Here is a 19,914-nt window from a genome sequence, read left to right as displayed (position 1 = left end):
ACACAGCTAGGTAATTATTAAGTGCCTGAGACCAGATTTGAACCCAGGTACTCCTGACTCCAGGGCTGGTGCTTTATCCACTATGACACCTAGCTGCCCCTCTATCAAACATTTAAGGAATAATTGGTTCCAATTTTATATAAACTCTTTGAAAAAATAGGTGAAGATGGAACTCTACCTCTTTCTATGATACCAATATGGTGCTGATAACTAAACAAGAAAGAGTTGAAACAGAGAAAGAAAATTATAGACCTATGACACTGATGACCATAGATGCAAAAATCTTAAATGAAATCTAGCAAAATGATTATAAGAAGTTATCACTAGAATAATACATTATGACCAAGTAAGATTTATTCCAAGAATGCAGGGTTGGTTCCATATTAGGAAAACTGTTAGTATGATTAATTATATCAACAAAAAACCTATGAGAAATTATATGATGATATGAATAGATGCTGAAAAAGCTTTTAACAAAATACAGCACCCATTCTTACTAAAAGCACTAGAGAATGTAGGAATAAAAGGATTGTTCCTTAGAATAATAAGCAGTATCTATCTGAAACCATCAATAAGCATTATATTCAATGCGGAGAGACAAGAGGCATTCTCAATAAGATCAGGGGTGAAACAAGGATGCCCACTATCACCACTACTATTCAATATTGTAATATAAATGTTAGCTTCAGCAATAAGAGAAGAAAAAGAAATTGAATGAATTAGAATTGTGAAGGAAGATCCAAAACGCTCACTCTTTGCAGATGACATGACGGTATACTTAGAGAATCCCCAAAAATCATCTAAAAAAGTGCTAAAAATAATAGGAAACTTTAACAAAGTTGTAGGATACAAAATAATCCCTCATAAATGCTGAACATTTCTATATATGACTACCAAGATGAAGCATAAACAGCTAGAAAGAGAAATCCGATTCAAAGGAACCTCAGACAATGTAAAATACCTGGGAGTCTATTTGCCAAGGCAGACTCAGAAACTTTTTGAAAACAATTATAAAACACTTCTCACACAAATAAAATCAGATTTAAATAACTGGGAAAACATCAACTGCTCATAGATAGGCTGAGCTAATATAATAAAAATGACAATTCTACCAAAACTAAATTACCTATTTAGTGTCCTACCAATCAAAATTCCAAAAAATTACTTTAAAGACTTAGAAATAGTGGTGAGTAAATTCATATGGAGAAATAAAAAGTCAAGAATTTCCAGGAATTCAATGAAAAAAAGGTCAAAAGAAGGTGGCTTACTCCTACCAATTCTAAAATTATATTATTAAAGCATCAGTCATCAAAACTGTCTGCTATTGGCTAAGAAATAGAGTGGTAGACAAGTGGAATAGATTAGGTGCAATATCAGGAAACAATTATAGTAATCTGCCATTTGATAAACACAGAGTCCAGCTATTGGGATAACAACTCTCTCTTTGACAAAAATTGCTGGGAAAATTAGAAGTTAGTATGGAAGAAACTTAGATTAGACCAATACCTCATACCCTATACCAAGAAAAGATCAAAATGGATCCAGGATTTAGACATAAAAAACAATATTATAAGTAAACTAGAAGATCAAGGATTAGTTTACCTGTCAGATGCATGGAAAGGGAAGCAATTTATGACTAAGGAAGTGATAGAGATCATCACTAAAAACAAACCAGATGATTTTCATTACATTAAATTAAAAAGCTTTTGCACAGCCAAAACCACTGTAACCAAGATCAAAAGAAATGTAGTAAACTGAGAAACAATCTTTACAGCTAGTGTTTATGACAAAGGATTCACTTTTAAAATATACGTAGAATTGAGTAGAATTTTTAAAAAAGCCATTCCCCAATTGACAAATGATAAAAGGGTATGGAGGGGCAATTTACAGATAAGGAGATCAAAGAAATCCATAGTCATATGAAAAATTGCTCTTAATCATTACTTATTAGAGAAATAAAAATTAAAGCATCTCTGAGGTACCACCTCATACCTCTCAGACTGGCAAATATGACCAGAAAGATCAATGATCTTTGTTGGAAGGGTTGTGGGAAATCTGGGACACTAATATATTGTTGATGGAGCTGTGAATTCATCCAACCTTTCTGGAGAGCAGGCTGGAACTATGCCCAAAGGGCAACAAAAACTATGCATATCCTTTGATCCAGCAATACCACTACTGGGTCTATACCCTGAAGAGATGATGAAAAAGGGTAAAAACATCACCTCTACAAAAATATTCATAGGAGCCCTCTTTTGTGGTGGCAAAGAATTGGAAATCAATAAAATATCCTTCAGTTCAGAAATGGCTTAACAAACTGTGGAATAGATATGTCATGGAACACTATTGTTCTATTAGAAAACAGGACGGATGGGAATTCAGTGAAGCCTGGAGAGATTTGCATGAACTGATGCTGAGCGAGATGAGCAGAACCAGAAAAACACTGTACACCCTAACAGCAAAATGGGGGTGATGATCAACCTTGATGGACTTGCTCATTTCATCAGTGCAATAATCAGGGACAATTTGGGGCTGTCTGAGATGGAGAATACCATCTGTATGTAGAGAAAGAACCGTGGAGTTTGAACAAAGAACAAGGACTATTATCTTTAATTTAGGGGAAAAAACGGATATCTTACTGTCTGATCTTGCTATCTCTTTTAATTTATGTTTCTTCCTTAAGGATATGATTTCTCTCTCATCATATTTAATTTGGATCGATGTATACTATGGAAACAATGTAAATACTGGCAAATTGCCTTCTGTAAGGGGGTGGGGGGAGGGAAGTAAGATTAGGGGGGAAAATTGTAAAACTCAAAATAAATAAATTCTTGAATGATGTGCTCTAGGGAAAAAAAAGTGCGTCCTATGAGTATTCTCATCCTCCTTCAGCTGTTAAACATCTATTAGCACATTCTTACCTATTCAGGACCAAAAGGTTTAACGCAGTTTTAAGCCAATTAGGTTTACTTGTATTATCATTTGATGCTTTCAAGTCTCTGACTGGGGTGGGGGGGTAACTTATTAGGTCCATTTTACAGTTATGATAATTTTAGTCGGGAGTGGTCAAGTAACTTGCCCAAGGTCATGCAAAAAAAGCTCTAAAGGAGGGATTTACACACACACACACACACACACACACACACACACACACACATATCTTTCAGAAGTCACATGGTCACTTAATCCACTACAATACATGACTTTCTCTATGGAGTTCATATTCTCCTTTGGATAGATAACATATGCACAGAAAAGTCAACTAAAATATACACACAGAAAATTCAAAGTACTTAGAATGAGTACTTAGAATAATAAGCCCTAAAATAGAGGGTATGAGGAAAATCTTCATGGAAAAGGTAGTATTTGTACTGACACATAAAGATTTATTAGTGCCAAATCCCAAAAGGGTAGAAAAGGACATTCCCAGCATTGGAAAAAGCTTCAGAAGCAGAACACAATCCATTTTCTTAATAAAGAAATACTATTGAGCATTTCAAGTCAAATTTAAGGACAGTCAAACTTCACTGATAGAACTTTGCTCATCAAAGTCATGTATCTATCTGACTACTATCTGATTAAAGATCTTTGTTGCCTATGATCCTAACCACTGAACTCAGCCATGGCTAAACCTCAAAGAGTGATAAAACATTTTCAGTATTAAAATTAGACACATCATTAGAAATGAAATTTAAATGAAGAACAATTTATTGAACTAGCAACCTCATGTCATCAGCCCTCTTTTAACCCTAGGATCAATAATTTCTTTAGAATCTTTTGCTTGTAATCATAAGTATAATAACTATTTTTCCAGAACTTCAAAAATTTGCAAAGCACTTTATAATTATTATCTCATTGGGGTTGTGACTGGCTCAGGCTCTCACAGCTAGTATTTGAAAAAATAATTGAACTCAGGTCTTCCTGATTCCAAGTCTAACCCCGCCCCCATTCATTACAACACTTAGCATCCCACCTACTGCTCTTCAGAATTTTCAAACTTCATATCCAAAGCTCTTCTTGCCTTCCCAATTTTCTTACACTTTCCTTCTCCCCACACATTTTGTGATGCAGTCAGACATATTGGCCCATTTGAAGTTTCTATTTGATAGCACACATATCTGGTCCTTTCTACGAAGAGTTCTCTATACCTGAACATTCTCAACTCTATTAGATAATCTGTTTTCCTTCATTATTTAAGAAGTCATCTTTTGAAGAGACATTTCCAAGTCTAATTTGCAGCCAGTGTCTTCCCCTCTAAAGTTATCTTTCATCTTCAAAAATGAAAGAAAAAAAACAACAAAAACAGCATTAACAATCTTCCATCTAGTCTGTATATATCTTATATGTAACCTTTTATATACCTATAATCTCAATTACTATTTGGTATAGGGTCCTTGAAGGCAAGAATTGTTTTAGTTTTGCTTTGTATTCGAAGCACTTAGCACATGTTGTTCATTGTTCAGTCATATCAGTCTTGTCCTACTCTTCATGAGACCATATGGGGATCTCTTGACAGAGATATTTCAGTGGTTTGTCATTTCTGTCTCTAGCTCATTTTACAACTGAGGAAACTGAGGCAAATAGAATTAAACTGCTTTTTCCAGGATCACACACTCAGACATTAGAAAATGGCTAAGACCAAATTTGAACTCAGGAAAATGAGTCTTTTTTTTTAGGTTTTTGCAAGGCAAATGGGGTTAAGTGGCTTGCCCAAGGCCACACAGCTAGGTAATTATTAAGTGTCTGAGACTGGATTTGAACCCAGGTGCTCCTGACTCCAAGGCCAGTGCTTTATCCACTGTGCCACCTAGCCACCCTGAATGAGTCTTTTTGAGTTGAGATCTGGTAGCCTATCCACTATACCACCATAGTTGCCTGTGATATATAGTGTTTAATGCAAGTTTATTCTCAAAAACTTACAGAAAGATTAATGTTAAAAACTATCTTTTCACATATTTGGAAAAAATAAAATAACATAGAAAACTAGACACAAATAAATAAATAGAGGCTTACTGATTAATTGATTGATTGGGCTTAATATAATTCATTCACTTTGGGTATTTGCATTCATGTACTACTGGACTGCTCTTGTTATAAAACCTTAAATCACTGGTATTGTGGGTTTATTTTGCTTTTATCCAAGAGAAGAATCTATAACATCTCCTTGAGCAATATTTTCTGCTTCTTTGTACTATGGTCCTTTAAATTTTCTATACTGTCGTGTAGGGATTTCACACTGCGCTCTCTTGACCTTTTGTAGCCTTGACTGTCTTTATGTCAGGAAAGACCAATCAGCTACTGTAATGTATCTGAGGACACCACAGTCAAAGGGTGCTCTGGAGACAGGATAATCTATTTCTTTCCTTTCCCTGAGCAATTTTCCTTAGGGGGAAAAAGCTTATTTTGTGTGTGTGTTCCTCATTTCAGAACTTAACAGGTAGCTTTGTCTTCCAATGCATCACTGTGACAATGTTCTAGGACTGCAGTGTTCAGTTTCTATTCCTAATGTGAAACTCAAATTATATTTGTTTACTGAACACATCCCATGTGATTTTAAAAACCTGAGTTGTCGGCAAAATGGTTGTTCTCCCTTGGTTCCTGTGAACCGTCACTAGGGGGAAAAGCATCAAAAATCCCCATTTCCATTTTTCTATCATTCACAAGCTAAGCCTTGTCAAAGAAAGGGGAATGGATTCATATTTCCAAGAGGGAAACTATATTTCTCTACTTTAACCTCATAAAGTGAACATTCTCATGCCTTTCTTCCCCGTGTAATGTATATATTGTCAAAGCATCTAGAAACTCTAGTGATAAATACTAAATATAACATTATGTGGTGGCTAGAAATAAAAGGATATTGTCTCACAATAAAATGGAGAATACTTAGAATGCACCATATTGGGCACTATGGAAAGATTAAAAAGCAAAAGAAAAGATGTTCCCTATTTCTAAGGAGCTGATAAACTAAACCAACTAATAGCTTATTTCTTCTTAAATATATAAAGTGAAAGAGTGGTAAAAGATGAGTTGGGGAATGTTCTGATTCAGTACTTATTAGTGATATTCACAAATTTTCCCAAGTTTTCTAAAAATTGAATAGAATAGGATGTATTTGAATGTTAACTAGCTCTGGGGTTGCTACCAAAAATCCAGGGATTGTTGGTGAAGCTGAGGGGGGGTGCAGTGGTTAGAGCATTGAACCTGGAATCAGAAAGGACAGTCTAAATTTAACGTCAGACTCTTACTAATTGTGTTCCATGGGCAAATCACTTAGCCTCTATCTGCCTTAGATTCTTCAACTATAAAATGAGAACAATCATACCACCTATCACTGAGATTAAAATTTATTATTTATATTTCAATGGTTCCTGACTCTTTGTGACTCCATTTGGGGTTTTCTTAGCAAAGATACTGGAGTTGTTTGCCATTTCTGTTTCCAAATCACTTTACAAATGAAGAAACTGAGGCAAACAAGAGTCAAATGACTTGTGGTCATATAGCTAGTAGGTATCTGAAGCTGGATTTAAACTCAAGAAGATGGATCTTCCTTAATTCATGGCCAGCATTTTAACCATTGTACTATCTAGCTGCCCAAAAGTTCTAAAATGCTTTGCAAACCTTAGAGTATCATATAAACAATACTATTACATTAATAATAATAATAATAATACTGACACGATCATTACCACTACCACAACTACCACTATTACCTACAAGTCCAATGAGAGATTTATAAGTCTCTCAATTTTACCTCCCAACATTAGAATTCAGACAAATGGTAATCACACTGACAATCTACCATGTACTATTTAGGATTTTAAAAATATGCTTAGGGCAGCTGGGTTGTGCAGTGGATAGAGCACCAGCTCTGGATTCAGGAGGACCTGAGTTCAAATGTGACCTCAGTAGTGTAATAATTACCTAGCTGTGTGACCTTGGGCAAGTTACCTAGACCCATTGACTTAAATAAAGTATGCTCGTTTTGCTATTTTAGTTCCTCATATTTCTTTTTTGTACTGCACCATTAGAAGAAATAAATAGATTATTTTTAACAATGTTCCCATTTTAAGAAATATTAGCATCCAGTACCATAACTGAATTCACCCAATATCTCTGCATATTTTCCCACCTTCCCAACATGCAGCACTTATTGGTCCAGGGCCTGACAGAGAGAAGATGTTTAATAAGTGCTACTGATTGAGAGGCAGATTATTATGTTCAAATTAGAACATCATTAGTTATAGGAATGATGAATTCCTTTCCTGATGTTTTGTGATGGATAGAAAAACTATTTTAATGTCTTGAGAAACTTATCTGTTTGGGACCTTGTATTTCAAGTCTCTTAAACTGTCTTAACTTCCATGAAAAATAATCCTTCATGTTTCATAAATCAGGAATAAATAAAAGTTTTTATGGTTCATAAACATAAGTAAACAGGTACACTAAGCTATTCTTTTGAAGATAGCAGGTACCCAGATTAGTATTTGGATAACAAGTAAAGAAACATCAGATTCTTCAAGTTACATATAGTGAAAAACCTGCATTCTACCATTATTTCTGTGATTAACTGATTGACTTTAGTGTTTATTTTCCTTTATTTCCTAGCAACTATATAGTTTTGTATTTGACAGCAATGATTCTTGTTGCTAGGGTCTTTGAAAACATGTACATAGCCTTAAAAAACTCAGGGAGAAAAGGCTTGGTAACATTCCCTTTATGAGGTCAGGATAAAGAAAGAAGGCTGCTCCCTAGAAACAATGATTTTTTTTCCTTTTCTCAACTGTCATTTTTCTCCTTAGAATAAGATATTGAGTTGCCAAGTTTCTTTTCCAGACTCTCATAGTTTTTATTGCTTTTCCTCCCAGTAATTTTGAAGTTCAGTTGTGGTTTTCTTTTTTCTAATTATTACTTTCAGGACTCAACTCAAAATCAGTCTTTTTCCATGAAGTTGTCTATAATTGAGACAGGAGCATTTTTTTATTTTAGTTCAATCATCCCAGTGCACCCTAAATGGACAGACATTATGTATATATGACTGCATATTTTTTCTTTCCCTTCTAATCTTTAAGATGTATTATAATGGGGACCACATAAAATTAAGATAATATTCACTTTATCTAAACTCATTAACTGATTCTGTTGATAAGAAAAGGAAAATAATGACAGACATGTTGATTTCATGTGTAAGGGTAATAGATTTGTTGAAATGCTTTCATATTAAAAATTCAATTATTCTAGAAATAATTCAGTCTTTTGATTAAACTAGTATGCATATTATCCATTTAAGATATTAAATAAATACAAGAATATTCAGATGCAAACATCAAAATGGATCAGACCAAGACCAGAACATTATCTCTGAAGCTGATTTTTATTTATTTTTTCCTTTTTAAAAATTTTTTTAAAAAATTTTTGTTTCTGTTTGTTTTTTATTTTATTTTTTTATTTTTTTAAATTAATTTTTATTAAAGATATGATTTGAGTTTTAAAATCCCCCCCCCATCTTACTTCGCTCCCTCCACCCCACCACAGAAAGCAATCTGTCACTCTTTACTTTGTTACCATGTTGTACCTTGATCCAAATTGGGTGTGATGAGAGAGAAATCATATCCTTAAAGAAGAGAAGATAAGTCTAAGAGGTAACAAGATCAGACAAAAAGATATCTGTTTTTTTCTAAATTAAAGGGAATTGTCCTTGAACTTTGTTCAAACTCCACAGATCCTTACCTGGATACAGATGGCATGCTCCTTTGCAGACAGCCCAAAATTGTTCTGGATTGTTGCACTGATAGAATGAGCAAGTGCTTCAAGGTTGAACATCACTCCCATGTTACTGTTAGGGTGTACAGTGTTTTTCTGGTTCAGCTTATCTCACTCAGCATCAGTTCAGGCAAATCCCTCCAGGCTTCCCTGAAATCCCATCCCTCCTGGTTTCTAATAGAACAATAGTGTTCCATGACATACATATATCACAGTTTGCTAAGCCATTTCCCAATTGAAGGACATTTACTGGATTTCCAATACTTTGCCACCACAAACAGGGTTGCTATAAATATTTTTGTACAAGTAATGTTTTTGCCCTTTTTCATCATCTCTTCAGGGTATAAACCCAGTAGTGGTATTGCTGGGTCAAAGGGTATGCACATTTTTGTTGCCCTTTGGGCATAGTTCCAAATAGCTCTCCAGAAGGGTTGGATGAGTTCACAACTCCACCAGCAGTGTAACAGTGTGCCAGATTTCCTATAACCCTTCCAAAAATGATCATTATCCTTCCTGGTCATATTGGCCACTCTGAGAGGTGTGAGGTGGTACCTCAGAGAGGCTTTAATTTGCATTTCTCTAATAATTAATGATTTAGAGCATTTTTTCATATGGCCTATGGATTGCTTTGATCTCCTCATCTGTAAATTGCCTTTGCACATCCTTTGACCATTTGTCAATTGAGGAATGGCTTTTTGTTTTAAAAATATGACTCAGTTCTCTGTATATTTTATAAATGAGTCCTTTGTCAGAATCATTAGTTGTAACGATTGTTTCCCAATTTACTACATTTCTTTTCATCTTGGTTACAGTGGTTTTATCTGTGCAAAAGCTTTTTAATTTAATGGAATTGAAATCATCTAATTAGTTTTTGGTGATGTTCTCCAACTCTTCCTTAGTCATAAACTGCTCCCCTTTCCATAGATCTGACAGGTAAACTAGTCCTTGATCTTCTAATTTGCTTATAGTATTGTTTTTTATGTCTAAGTCCTGTAACCATTTGGATCTTATCTTGGTAAAGGGTGTGAGGTGTTGTTCTAATCTAAGTTTCTTCCATACTAACTTCCAATTATCCCAGCAGTTTTTATCAAAAGGGAGTTTTTATCCCAATGGCTGGACTTTTGGCTTTGTCAAACAGCAGATTACTATAATCATCTCCTGCTTTTACACCTAGTATATTCCACTGGTCCACTACTCTATTTCTTAGTCAATACCAAAAAGTTTTGAAGACTAATGCTTTAAAATATAATTTTAGATCAGGTAGGGCTAAGCCACCTTCTTTTGCACTTTTTTTCATCAAGCTCCTGGCAATTATTGACATTTTATTTCTCCATATGAATTTACTTACAATTTTTTATAACTCATTAAAGTAATTTTTTGGAATTTTGATTGGTAGGGCACTAAAAAAGATAGTTTAGTTTTGGTCGAATTTATATTTTTATTACATTATATTATTTTTATTATATTAGCTCTACCTATCCATGAGCAGTTGATATTTGCCCAGTCATTTAAATCTGATTTAATTTGTGTGAGAATTGTTTTATGATTGTTTTCAAAAAGATTCTGAGTCTGTCTTAGCAAATAGACTCCCAAGTATTTTATATTGTCTGAGCTTTCTTTGAATGGGATTTCTCTTTCTAGCTCTTCCTGCTGTATCTTGCTAGACATATATAGAAAAGTTGAGGATTTATGAGGGTTTCTTTTATAACCTGCAACTTTGCTAAAATTGCTAATTGTTTCCAGTAGTTTTTTAGATGATTTCTTGCGATTCTCTAGATAGATCATCATGTCATCTGCAAAGAGTGAGAGTTTTATCTCTTCCTTCCCAATTCTAATTCCTTCAATTTCTTTTTCTTCTCTAATTTCTGATGCTAACATTTCTAATACAGTATTGAATAGTAGTGGTGATAATGGGCACCCTTGTTTCACCCCTGATCTTATTGGGAATGCCTCTAGCCTCTCCCCATTGAATATAATGCTTGTTGATGGTTTCCAATAGATACTGCTAATTATTTTAAGGAACAGTCCATTTATTCCTACACTCTCTAGTATTTTTAATAGGAATGGATTGCTGTATTTTGTCAAAAGCTTTTTCATCATCTATTGATATGATCATATGATTTCTGATAGGTTTGTTGTTGATATAATTGAGTATACTAACAGTTTTCCTAATATTGAATCAACCCTGCATTCCTGGAATAAATCCTAGTTGATCATAATGTATTATCCTAGTGATAACTTGTAATCATTTTGCTAAGATTTTATTTAGGATTTTTGTATCTATATTCATCTGGGAAATAGGTCTATAATTTTCTTTCTCTGTTTGAACACTTCATGGTTTAGGTAACAGCACCATATCGGTTTCATAGAAAGAGTTAGGCAGAGTTCCATCTTTCCCTACTTTTCCAAAGAGTTTATATAGAATTGGAACCAATTGTTCCTTAAAAGTTTGGTAGAATTCACTTGTGAATCCATCAGGCCCTGGAGTTTTTTTTAGGGAGTTCAATAATGGCTTGTTAAATTTCTTTTTCTGAGATAGCTTTGTTTAGGTATTTAATTTCTTCTTCATTTAACCTGGGCAATTTATATTTTTGTAAATATTCATCCATTTCACTTAGATTATCAAATTTATTGGCATAGAGTCAGACAAAATAATTTTGAATCATTACTTTAATTTCCTCCTCATTGGTGGTGAATTCACCTTTTTCATTTATGATACTAGCAATTTGGTTTTCTTCTTTCTTTTTTTTAATCAAATGGACCAGAGGTTTATCAATTTTATTGGTTTTTTCATAATACCAACTTTTGGTTTTATTTATTAATTCAATAGTTTTTTGCTTCCTATTTTATTAATTTTTCTTTTAATTTTTAGAATTTCTAATTTGGTATTTAATTGGGGATTTTTGATTTGTTCTTTCTCTAATTTTTTTTAGTTGCATGCTTAGTTCACTGATTTCCTCTTTCTCCAATTTATTCATGTAAACATTTAAAGCTATAATATATCCCCCGAGAGTTGTTTTGAATGAATCCCATAGGTTTTGGTATGTTGTTTCATTATTATCATTATCTAGGATAAAATGGTTGATTCTTTCTATAATTTGTTTTTTTGGTCCACTCATTTTTTAAAATGAGGTTATTCAGTTTCCTATTTGTTTTGGGTCTGTATCTCCTTGGCCCAGTTTTGCATATGACATTTATTACATTGTGATCTGAGAAAGATGTATTCACTATTTCTGCCTTTCTGCAGTTGATCATTAGGATTTTATGTCCTAGCACATGGTCAATTTTTGTATAAGTTCCATGTACTGCAAAGAAAAAGGTGTATTACTTTCTATCCCCGTTCAGTTTCCTCCATAAGTCTACCATATCTAATTTTTCTAACAATCTATTTACCTCCTTAACTTCTTTCTTGCTTATTTTATGATTCAATTTATCTAGATCTGATAGCAGGAGGTTGAGGTCTCCCACTAGTAGAGTTTTGCTCTCTATGTCTTCCTTTAGTTCTTTCAGCTTTTCCTCTAAGAATTTGGGTGCTGTCCCAGTGGGTGTATATATATATATATTCAATATTGAAAATGACTTTATTGTCTATGGTACCTTTTAGGAGGATAAAGTTTCCTTCCTTATCTCTTTTAACACTATTTTTGCTGCTGCTTTGTCTGATATAAGATTGCTACCCCTGCTTTTTTTACTTCAGCTGAAGCAAAATATATTTTGTTCCAACCTGTTACCTTTTCTCTATATGTATCTCTCTCTGCTTCAAATGAGTTTCTTGTAAGCACCATATTGTAGGAATCCGATTTTTAATCCACTCTGCTATTTGCTTATGTTTTAAGGGAGAGTTCATCCCATTCATATTCAAGGATATGATAACTAATTCTTTATTGCCCTCTGTGTTATCTTCCTTCTGTTTGTATTTTTCACCCTTGCCCCCCTTTATCCATATTCCCCAGTATTTTGTTTCTGAATACCACTCCCTTCAGTGTGTTTGCCCTCCTATATCACACCCTCCCCTTTCTTTCCCCTTTCCCTTTTCCCTTCCCTTCCTTTTGTTATTTCCCCTTTTGTCCTCCCACTCTCCTTCCCTTTCTCCTTCCCCCCACCCCCTTTCCCCTTTTAATACTTGAAAGGTTAGATGTTTTATAAATTAACTGAGTATGTATAGGTTGACTTTAAGCCAAGTCTGATGAGAAGAAGATTCAGGTGTTTCTCATCTGCTCCCTTCTTCTCCTCTATTACCATAGGTTTTTGTACCTCTTAGTGTAATGAGATTTATCCCATTCAAACCCCTCCCTCCTCCAGTTTTTTCCTTGTCCCCCTTTTTAAGGAGGTAGTGTTTTTTAGATCATTCTATCTAAGTCATAGAAAATTCTGAGTGTCTGTCCCTTCTAGTTCAGTATATTCTATTGAATAGAGTCAAAATTCCTGAGAGTTATTAGAGTCTTTCTCCCAAGTGGGGTTAAAGTCAGTTACATCTCTTTAGATAGCAGTCTCAAGGATAGGTCATGAATGTCCATAATTTTTGGCTTGGGATATTCTCTCTGTTAGAGTTACAATTCTCAGGATTTATAAGAATCTCCCCCTGCCATGCTGGGATATAGATATTTTTAATTTACTGGATTGCATTTTTTTCCTTTTACAACCCCCTTATCACTAAAGGCTTTACTCACTGAGTGCAGTTTCTCCGGCTGGCCAGTAGGAGGTGCTGGTTGCCCTCTCTGGAGTGTCTGTGACCTTGATTGAGGCCTTCTCCCTTTGCTTGAAGGGAGGAGTTGGAGCTATTGAATTCTTGTGCCTTCATTCAGTGGTGGGCTTTACCCTGCCCTGAGGTAATTTACTCTCATTGTCAGCTGGGCTGGTTCTTCTGCTCACACACCTGGGCCTGGGGCAGAAGTAGCTTGCCTTTGTTTGCTCTGGGAGTAAGTCTGAGCTGCAATAGGACTATTGAGTTCCTCAGACTATAGGAGCCCAGGCATGGTGTCCCCAGCTCTCCTGCACCAGAACTCTCCCAGCAGCCCTGTCTGCAAGCTCCTTGAGACAGCCCCAACACTAGTGCCTCCGCTCCCTAGCTGACTCAAGCCCCTGCTATCCAGCCCCACTGCTGATCCAGCAGGTCAGGCTCTCAGGCCCTCAGACTCCTGGTTCCAATTCAGCTGCTAATCTAGCTGATTGGGGCTGATGCTCCCTCTGAGCCCAGACTCACCTGCCCAAATTTGGCCAAAGCTGCTGATGGAGACAAATCCTGAGGTAGATGTTCTTTCTCCTGGCTTTTCTTTCTGGGTTTTGTGGGTCAGATTTCTTTTAAGAGGTTTGTTTCATGTGATAGATGGGGAAGAGATCAGGAGACTTTAGAACTGTGCCTGTCTTCTCTTCATCATCTTGGCCAGAAGTCCTGAAGGTGATTTAAAAAAAATTTTTTTGCTACAAAAAGATGAGTAAAATAAGTATTCTTATTTTTAATCTAATATAATAAACATCTTGTTTTTTTATTATTTTTACAGTCTACTGAATTGACCTTTCAATTTCCATTGTGGAAAAATAATAGTCAATCTTTTTGTTAAAAAAAAAGATAAAGTATCACATTTGCTCATGTAAAAAGGAAAATAGGTGATGAAAAAAAGGCAAACAATTGATATTTCCAGAGAAAGAACACATATACATGCATACTTTGTGGTTGTCAAAAAGAGTATTTCAACAACTTTATCCATAATTGGAGTAATAGACAGGTAGTGGGAGGTCTTGCATATGCGGGTGTACTGTAATGATAAAACAACTCTTGACATTGTTCTTGGACTGGATTGAGATGTTTATTGCAGCAATGATGGTTCCTACATTTTCAGCATGCCCCCAACAGCATACTAAATGTGAATAAAACCCCATTTCTATAATCCCTCTAGCAGGAAAGATTTACCATCCTAATTACAAGGGATTGTTTGGCAAATTGACAGGAGGAAAAAAAATATTGGAAATGAATTATTTAATGTAATATATCTCATTTCAAATACAAAAAATAAACCACATGCACTTTAATTACTCTTACTGAAACACACACACACACACACACACACACACACACAGACACTCACACACACAGACACTGGGTTTCTAGATGTTCAGTTCGGGTGAGATTGAAGTCAGGATTCATTTCCCTATTGTCCAAATAAATCATTCTTTAACAGTACAAATAAGTCAGCAATATAGTCACACCAGAAACTAGAAGGTCTCAGAGTAGGAGTAGACCCCTAATGTGGATTAGTCATTTATCATATAGGAATCACCCTTAGCTAAATTCAAAGAAATTCATCACTAGAAGGTTACCAAATAAGTAATGAATTTTGTCATCCACAGTAACATACAACTAAGTGAAAGAGTAGAGGAATTGTGATCTTTCTATGATGGTATAAAGAATGGCCATTACAATCACCTACAGCCTAAAGTACTGAATAAGTTTTCAAAGAATATTCATGACATAGGAGCTGTAAAATGATTTAATAGGGGTTGAAATAATGAAGTCAAGATTTAGAAGAAGAGACAGGCAAAAATATGTGATAAACCTTAAAGAGACTTAAACATGATTAAATTTCCATTTTTCTATCTATCTAAATTTCTATCAAATTTCTATTGGGTTCTTTTCATTTTCAACCATTTGGAAATCTCATTCCCTAGGTAACTTCAAGGTCTCTATGACAATTTTATCTCCAGAGCTTCAGTTCTTTCTTTCCAAAAGTCTGCTGTGTCAGTCTACCATCTAAAACAAAAATTATCATCTTCCTCCATATATCACTTCCTCACTTTTCTATTATGATTAATGAAATCACCACTCCTTCAACACCTAAAGGTACCAATCACCTTTGATTCTGCTTTCTCCCTTACTCCACAATCTGTTCAACTGACAATTTTTCATTTCTACCTTTATAATTTTTCTTACATCTAACCTGTCCTTGACATTTCTACTATAACCACTCTAACTCATCCTCTCATCTCATCTCACTTAATTCATTGAAAGAACTTCTTAATTTGTCTTGCTGCTTCTAATTTCTCACCTCCCCATCCATTTTGCACATTGTTACCTAAATAATCATCACTATGACACTATTTCTATATTAAAAGCCATTCAATGACTCCATATTGCCTATTAAAAAATAAATGTAACATTTATGACTCTCTGTAAGTTTTCTCAAATCTATTTATATACATCCTTACTTCATATCATTGTCCTTCAAAGAATCTACATTCCAATCAAACTGAACTACTTGTCTTCTCACATATTCCCATACCCTGTCTATTCATTGCTGTCTTTTCATAAAATGACCTCTCCTGAAGGAAGTCTTCCATCATCTCATTCTCATATCCTTGGTGAAGTGAAAAATGAGCTCTACCTCACTTTTATCTAATCATTTTAAGGAGGATTCAGTACTTTCTGTTGTATCAAAATTACTTTGTTTTGTGTGTTTCCATTATTGGGTAAGTTCCTTGAGAACAGCACCCGTATTATTATCTACTATTTTTTATCTCTAGCAACCAGCATAGTACATTGTATACAGTAGATTCTTTTTTAAGTGATTTCCCTTTATTTATTTTTTTCCAATTCCATGTAAAGATTGTTTTCAACAGTCATTTATTATAAGATTTTGAGTTCCACATTTTTTTCTCTCCTTCATCCCTTTTCTCTCCCATCCCTTCCCTCACTCTTTCTGTTGACAACAGGTAATCTGATATAGATTTTATATGTACAATACATAGTAGATTCTTAAAATATGTTTGTTAAACTGAATTATAGTTACAAACTTTTTCTTCCCTATCAAATGACCTTGGCCATTTTTTTCTGGAAACTTGAGACTCACATTACAAATTCTATGAAAAAATTTTTGAGACTCATTACAAATTCTATGAAAAAATCTTTGATGCAGTGTAATTTTAAGCAATAGTGCTGGTGAAACATGTGATTGGTTTTTACCCATGAAATATATTGCAGCAGAGTTAGATTTGCATGTTGCCACTGGTTATGTCTTACAATTGGCCTGTCTGCATATAATTTGAGATTCCATGTCTTTCTTTAGGCTACCACATTGCTATGATTGTCTAATTGAGAAATGAATGAATTTTTATAGAATGAGACTGCCTGGTTGGATACAATAATATGAGTTGAGAATTTTCTGCCCCTATTTCATATATATATATATATATATATATATATATATATATATATATATATATATATATATATACACATATATATATCTCTTCTTGGATAAATTTCAAAGGGAATGGGACTTTTATGGACATGATAAAGGAATATAAAGGAATAACTCCCTCTGGGAGTCTTCCTTAAAACTTTTCATCATTTATATGAGTAAACAAACTTGAATAAATAGCTGAATCAAAAAGGAAATTATGTGAAATGTATTATCTACACTTTGAAGTAGAAACATTTTTCCCCAAGAAGATTCTAAGCTTCAAACTGAATGGTATGATGAATTAATATCTGCACTGCTATAAGTGAAATAGATTCACTGAAGTAATGGCTATGCATGGATAAAAAAATTGCAATCCAACAACTGTCTTCCATAACAAAGTTTATATGGGTAAAGTAATATGGGAATTCCTTCTGGGCAATCAAAATATGAGAGTGATTCTATTCTCTAGGATCCACTTATCCACATTTTCTCCATCACAGTCGAAACTTTCAACCAAACCATCTGTCAGTGTAAGTAGGATAAGGTTTTAATTACTTACAGAAATGCAATTATACCATTAATGTTCAGCTCAAATTGAACCCATTCTATTTAATTAGCAATACAGCTGTGAGTAGAAAGGAGAGGGTACTTTCAGATGGCCATCATGAGAGGTTATGATGACTCCTTCTTGAGTTACCAGGGTTAAGCTCTGGCAAAATTCCTATTCCAGTTCTCTCCCATATGAAAACCTATATTGCTTCCATAACCAGAAAAATGGTATTCATTATATGGAGTCACTTTGTCATTCCAAATACCTAGGACTGAATTGATAAAATTTGCAAATCACTTTCTTTTTATTTCACTTAAATTTTAAAAATTTTGCCTACTATTTGGTTTGTAGGAAAAAGCACTGGTTCTTGAACCGAGAGGACGTTTGTTCAAATTCTGCCTTTTTATCTTACTACTTGTGGATCTTTGGGCAAGTCATGCTAATAATCATGGTTTCTAATGTGTACACTGATATTTCTATCAAGCTGTGTTATCATCAAAATAGGGGAGTCATTAACAGTAACAGAAAAGTCAAGGAGAAAGAGGGACTTAGGGTAAATCTTATGGTATGTTTAATGTGCAATCTTAACATCCAGAAATAGAAATGTTGCAGTATAACAAGAAACTAATATCATCTTAGGTTTCATTAATAGAGGCATAGTGTTTCCTAAAAGGGAGGAGAGAAATCCATTGTCTCAATACAGCCCAAATACTGAAATAATTTATGGATGACATATTGATGATAATATCTAGAAGAGGACAATCAATTTGATAAAATGAACTGGAAAATATACCTTATGAAGATCAATTAAAAGAATTTAGAATATTTAACTTAAGATAAATAGACATAAAGGACATGTGATAGTTATTTTCAAGTTTGAAGAGCTATCATATGGAAAGGGGATAAGATTTAACTGTTTGGAACCAAAACACAGAATAAGGAGCAAAAGAGAACAGGACAGAGGAGATTTCAGTATATTTAAGGAAATAACTCCCTAATTCAGTAAGATTTTCCAAAAATTTCACCTCTGGAAGTCATGAATTCCTCATCAATACAGGTCTTCAAGAAGAACTTGGAAGCACACTCTTCAGAGATATGGAGACAAGTTCTATTTAAGTATAGAAAGACTTTTATGACTTCCAAGTTCTCTTCCAACTCTGAGTCTGTGATCATGGGAGAATAGCCTTGGAGAACAGCTGACAAATGGTTCCATAATTTTCAGTGAGCAAGAACCATTGCAGTTGTTGATGATTTCAGTGAGTCCCTAATATTCTGAAACAATGTATTTTAAGCTATTTTATGTATATTTGGAAAATTGTAATAAAACATAGCACACATTGGCTAACCTTATGAGATCTAGGATATGCCAGAATATCTCCTTCTCATTCCTCATATGTTGTTTTTTTAACTCTCATGCCAATGGCATTCATAAAATGACTATTTTCATCCTTCCTTCTGCATGCCTCTCTCCTTACTCCCCATACCCCGAATTCAATGAATTGAGCATTCTTACATATAATGAATACAATATTTTATAGTTAATGAACCATCCTTTATGAGAATATGCCACATAACAATAAAAGGTTTAGGCATATAATCAATAATTAATACAAAGTACATTATCATGTGGGGGAAATGTGCCCTTTTTGCTGTACTGTAAGTGCAGTCATAGAAACTGATGTAACTCTTTGTAATTATTCAACCTCATTAGGTGTCTACAGCTAGTTATTAAAATGTGAGTGGTCCCTCATGGAGCACTCATATCCAAGTAAGCTTTCAGAAACCTATTCCAAAGGTAAGCTTCTGATTGTCAAAGGATCTCTAGGACACTTGTCTACTCCATCTGAAATATCAAAAACAATACATTTGATGCCACTATCCCATAAAGAATATCAGACTTTTTTCACCTTTTGCATATAGAGTGATGATTAACAGGTTTTTGTTTGTTTTTGTCTTTTATGAATGATTTTTCACATTAAAAAAAAAAGATTTATTCAGATCTTATAAACAAGACATTTTCTTTTCTTCCTCATCCCCCCATAGGAGCCTTCCTTACCAACAGTGATAAAATAGGCAACATTCCATACCTCTAATAATCTAGTAAGAGATAGGAGGCGTACATCTGGAACCAACATTATTCGTTGCCTTTCATCTGAGTTCAATTTCATATAGAAGTTGTTTTTATTTACATTTTGTAAATACTTTATATATTTTATTGATTTTGTTTTCTTCACCATAAATCAATTTATACAAACTAATCATTTTTCTGTTAATGATTCATATTCTTTATTTTTCTGTTATAACATTTCATTATATATTGTACTATTTATTATCATTCCCTAATTAATATATGTGATTTATTTTCAAAATTTTGATAAGAAAAATAAGTGATTCTTTAAAGGAGTAGTTTGCCTTGACCTTGATGTA

The 19,914-nt window shown here is 34.1% G+C and overlaps 1 pseudogene; it reads right to left on the bottom strand.

The window, feature by feature from the left end:
• LOC141522854 (aspartate aminotransferase, mitochondrial-like) overlaps positions 1-19,622 on the bottom strand; it is a 131,779-nt pseudogene extending 112,157 nt beyond the window's left edge.
• Positions 19,623-19,914: the final 292 nt, after the last annotated feature.

Source organism: Macrotis lagotis, chromosome 4 (assembly GCF_037893015.1).
Source record: "Macrotis lagotis isolate mMagLag1 chromosome 4, bilby.v1.9.chrom.fasta, whole genome shotgun sequence".
NCBI classification, from domain to species: domain Eukaryota; kingdom Metazoa; phylum Chordata; class Mammalia; order Peramelemorphia; family Peramelidae; genus Macrotis; species Macrotis lagotis.
This window is presented reverse-complemented; position numbering and strand designations above follow the sequence as displayed.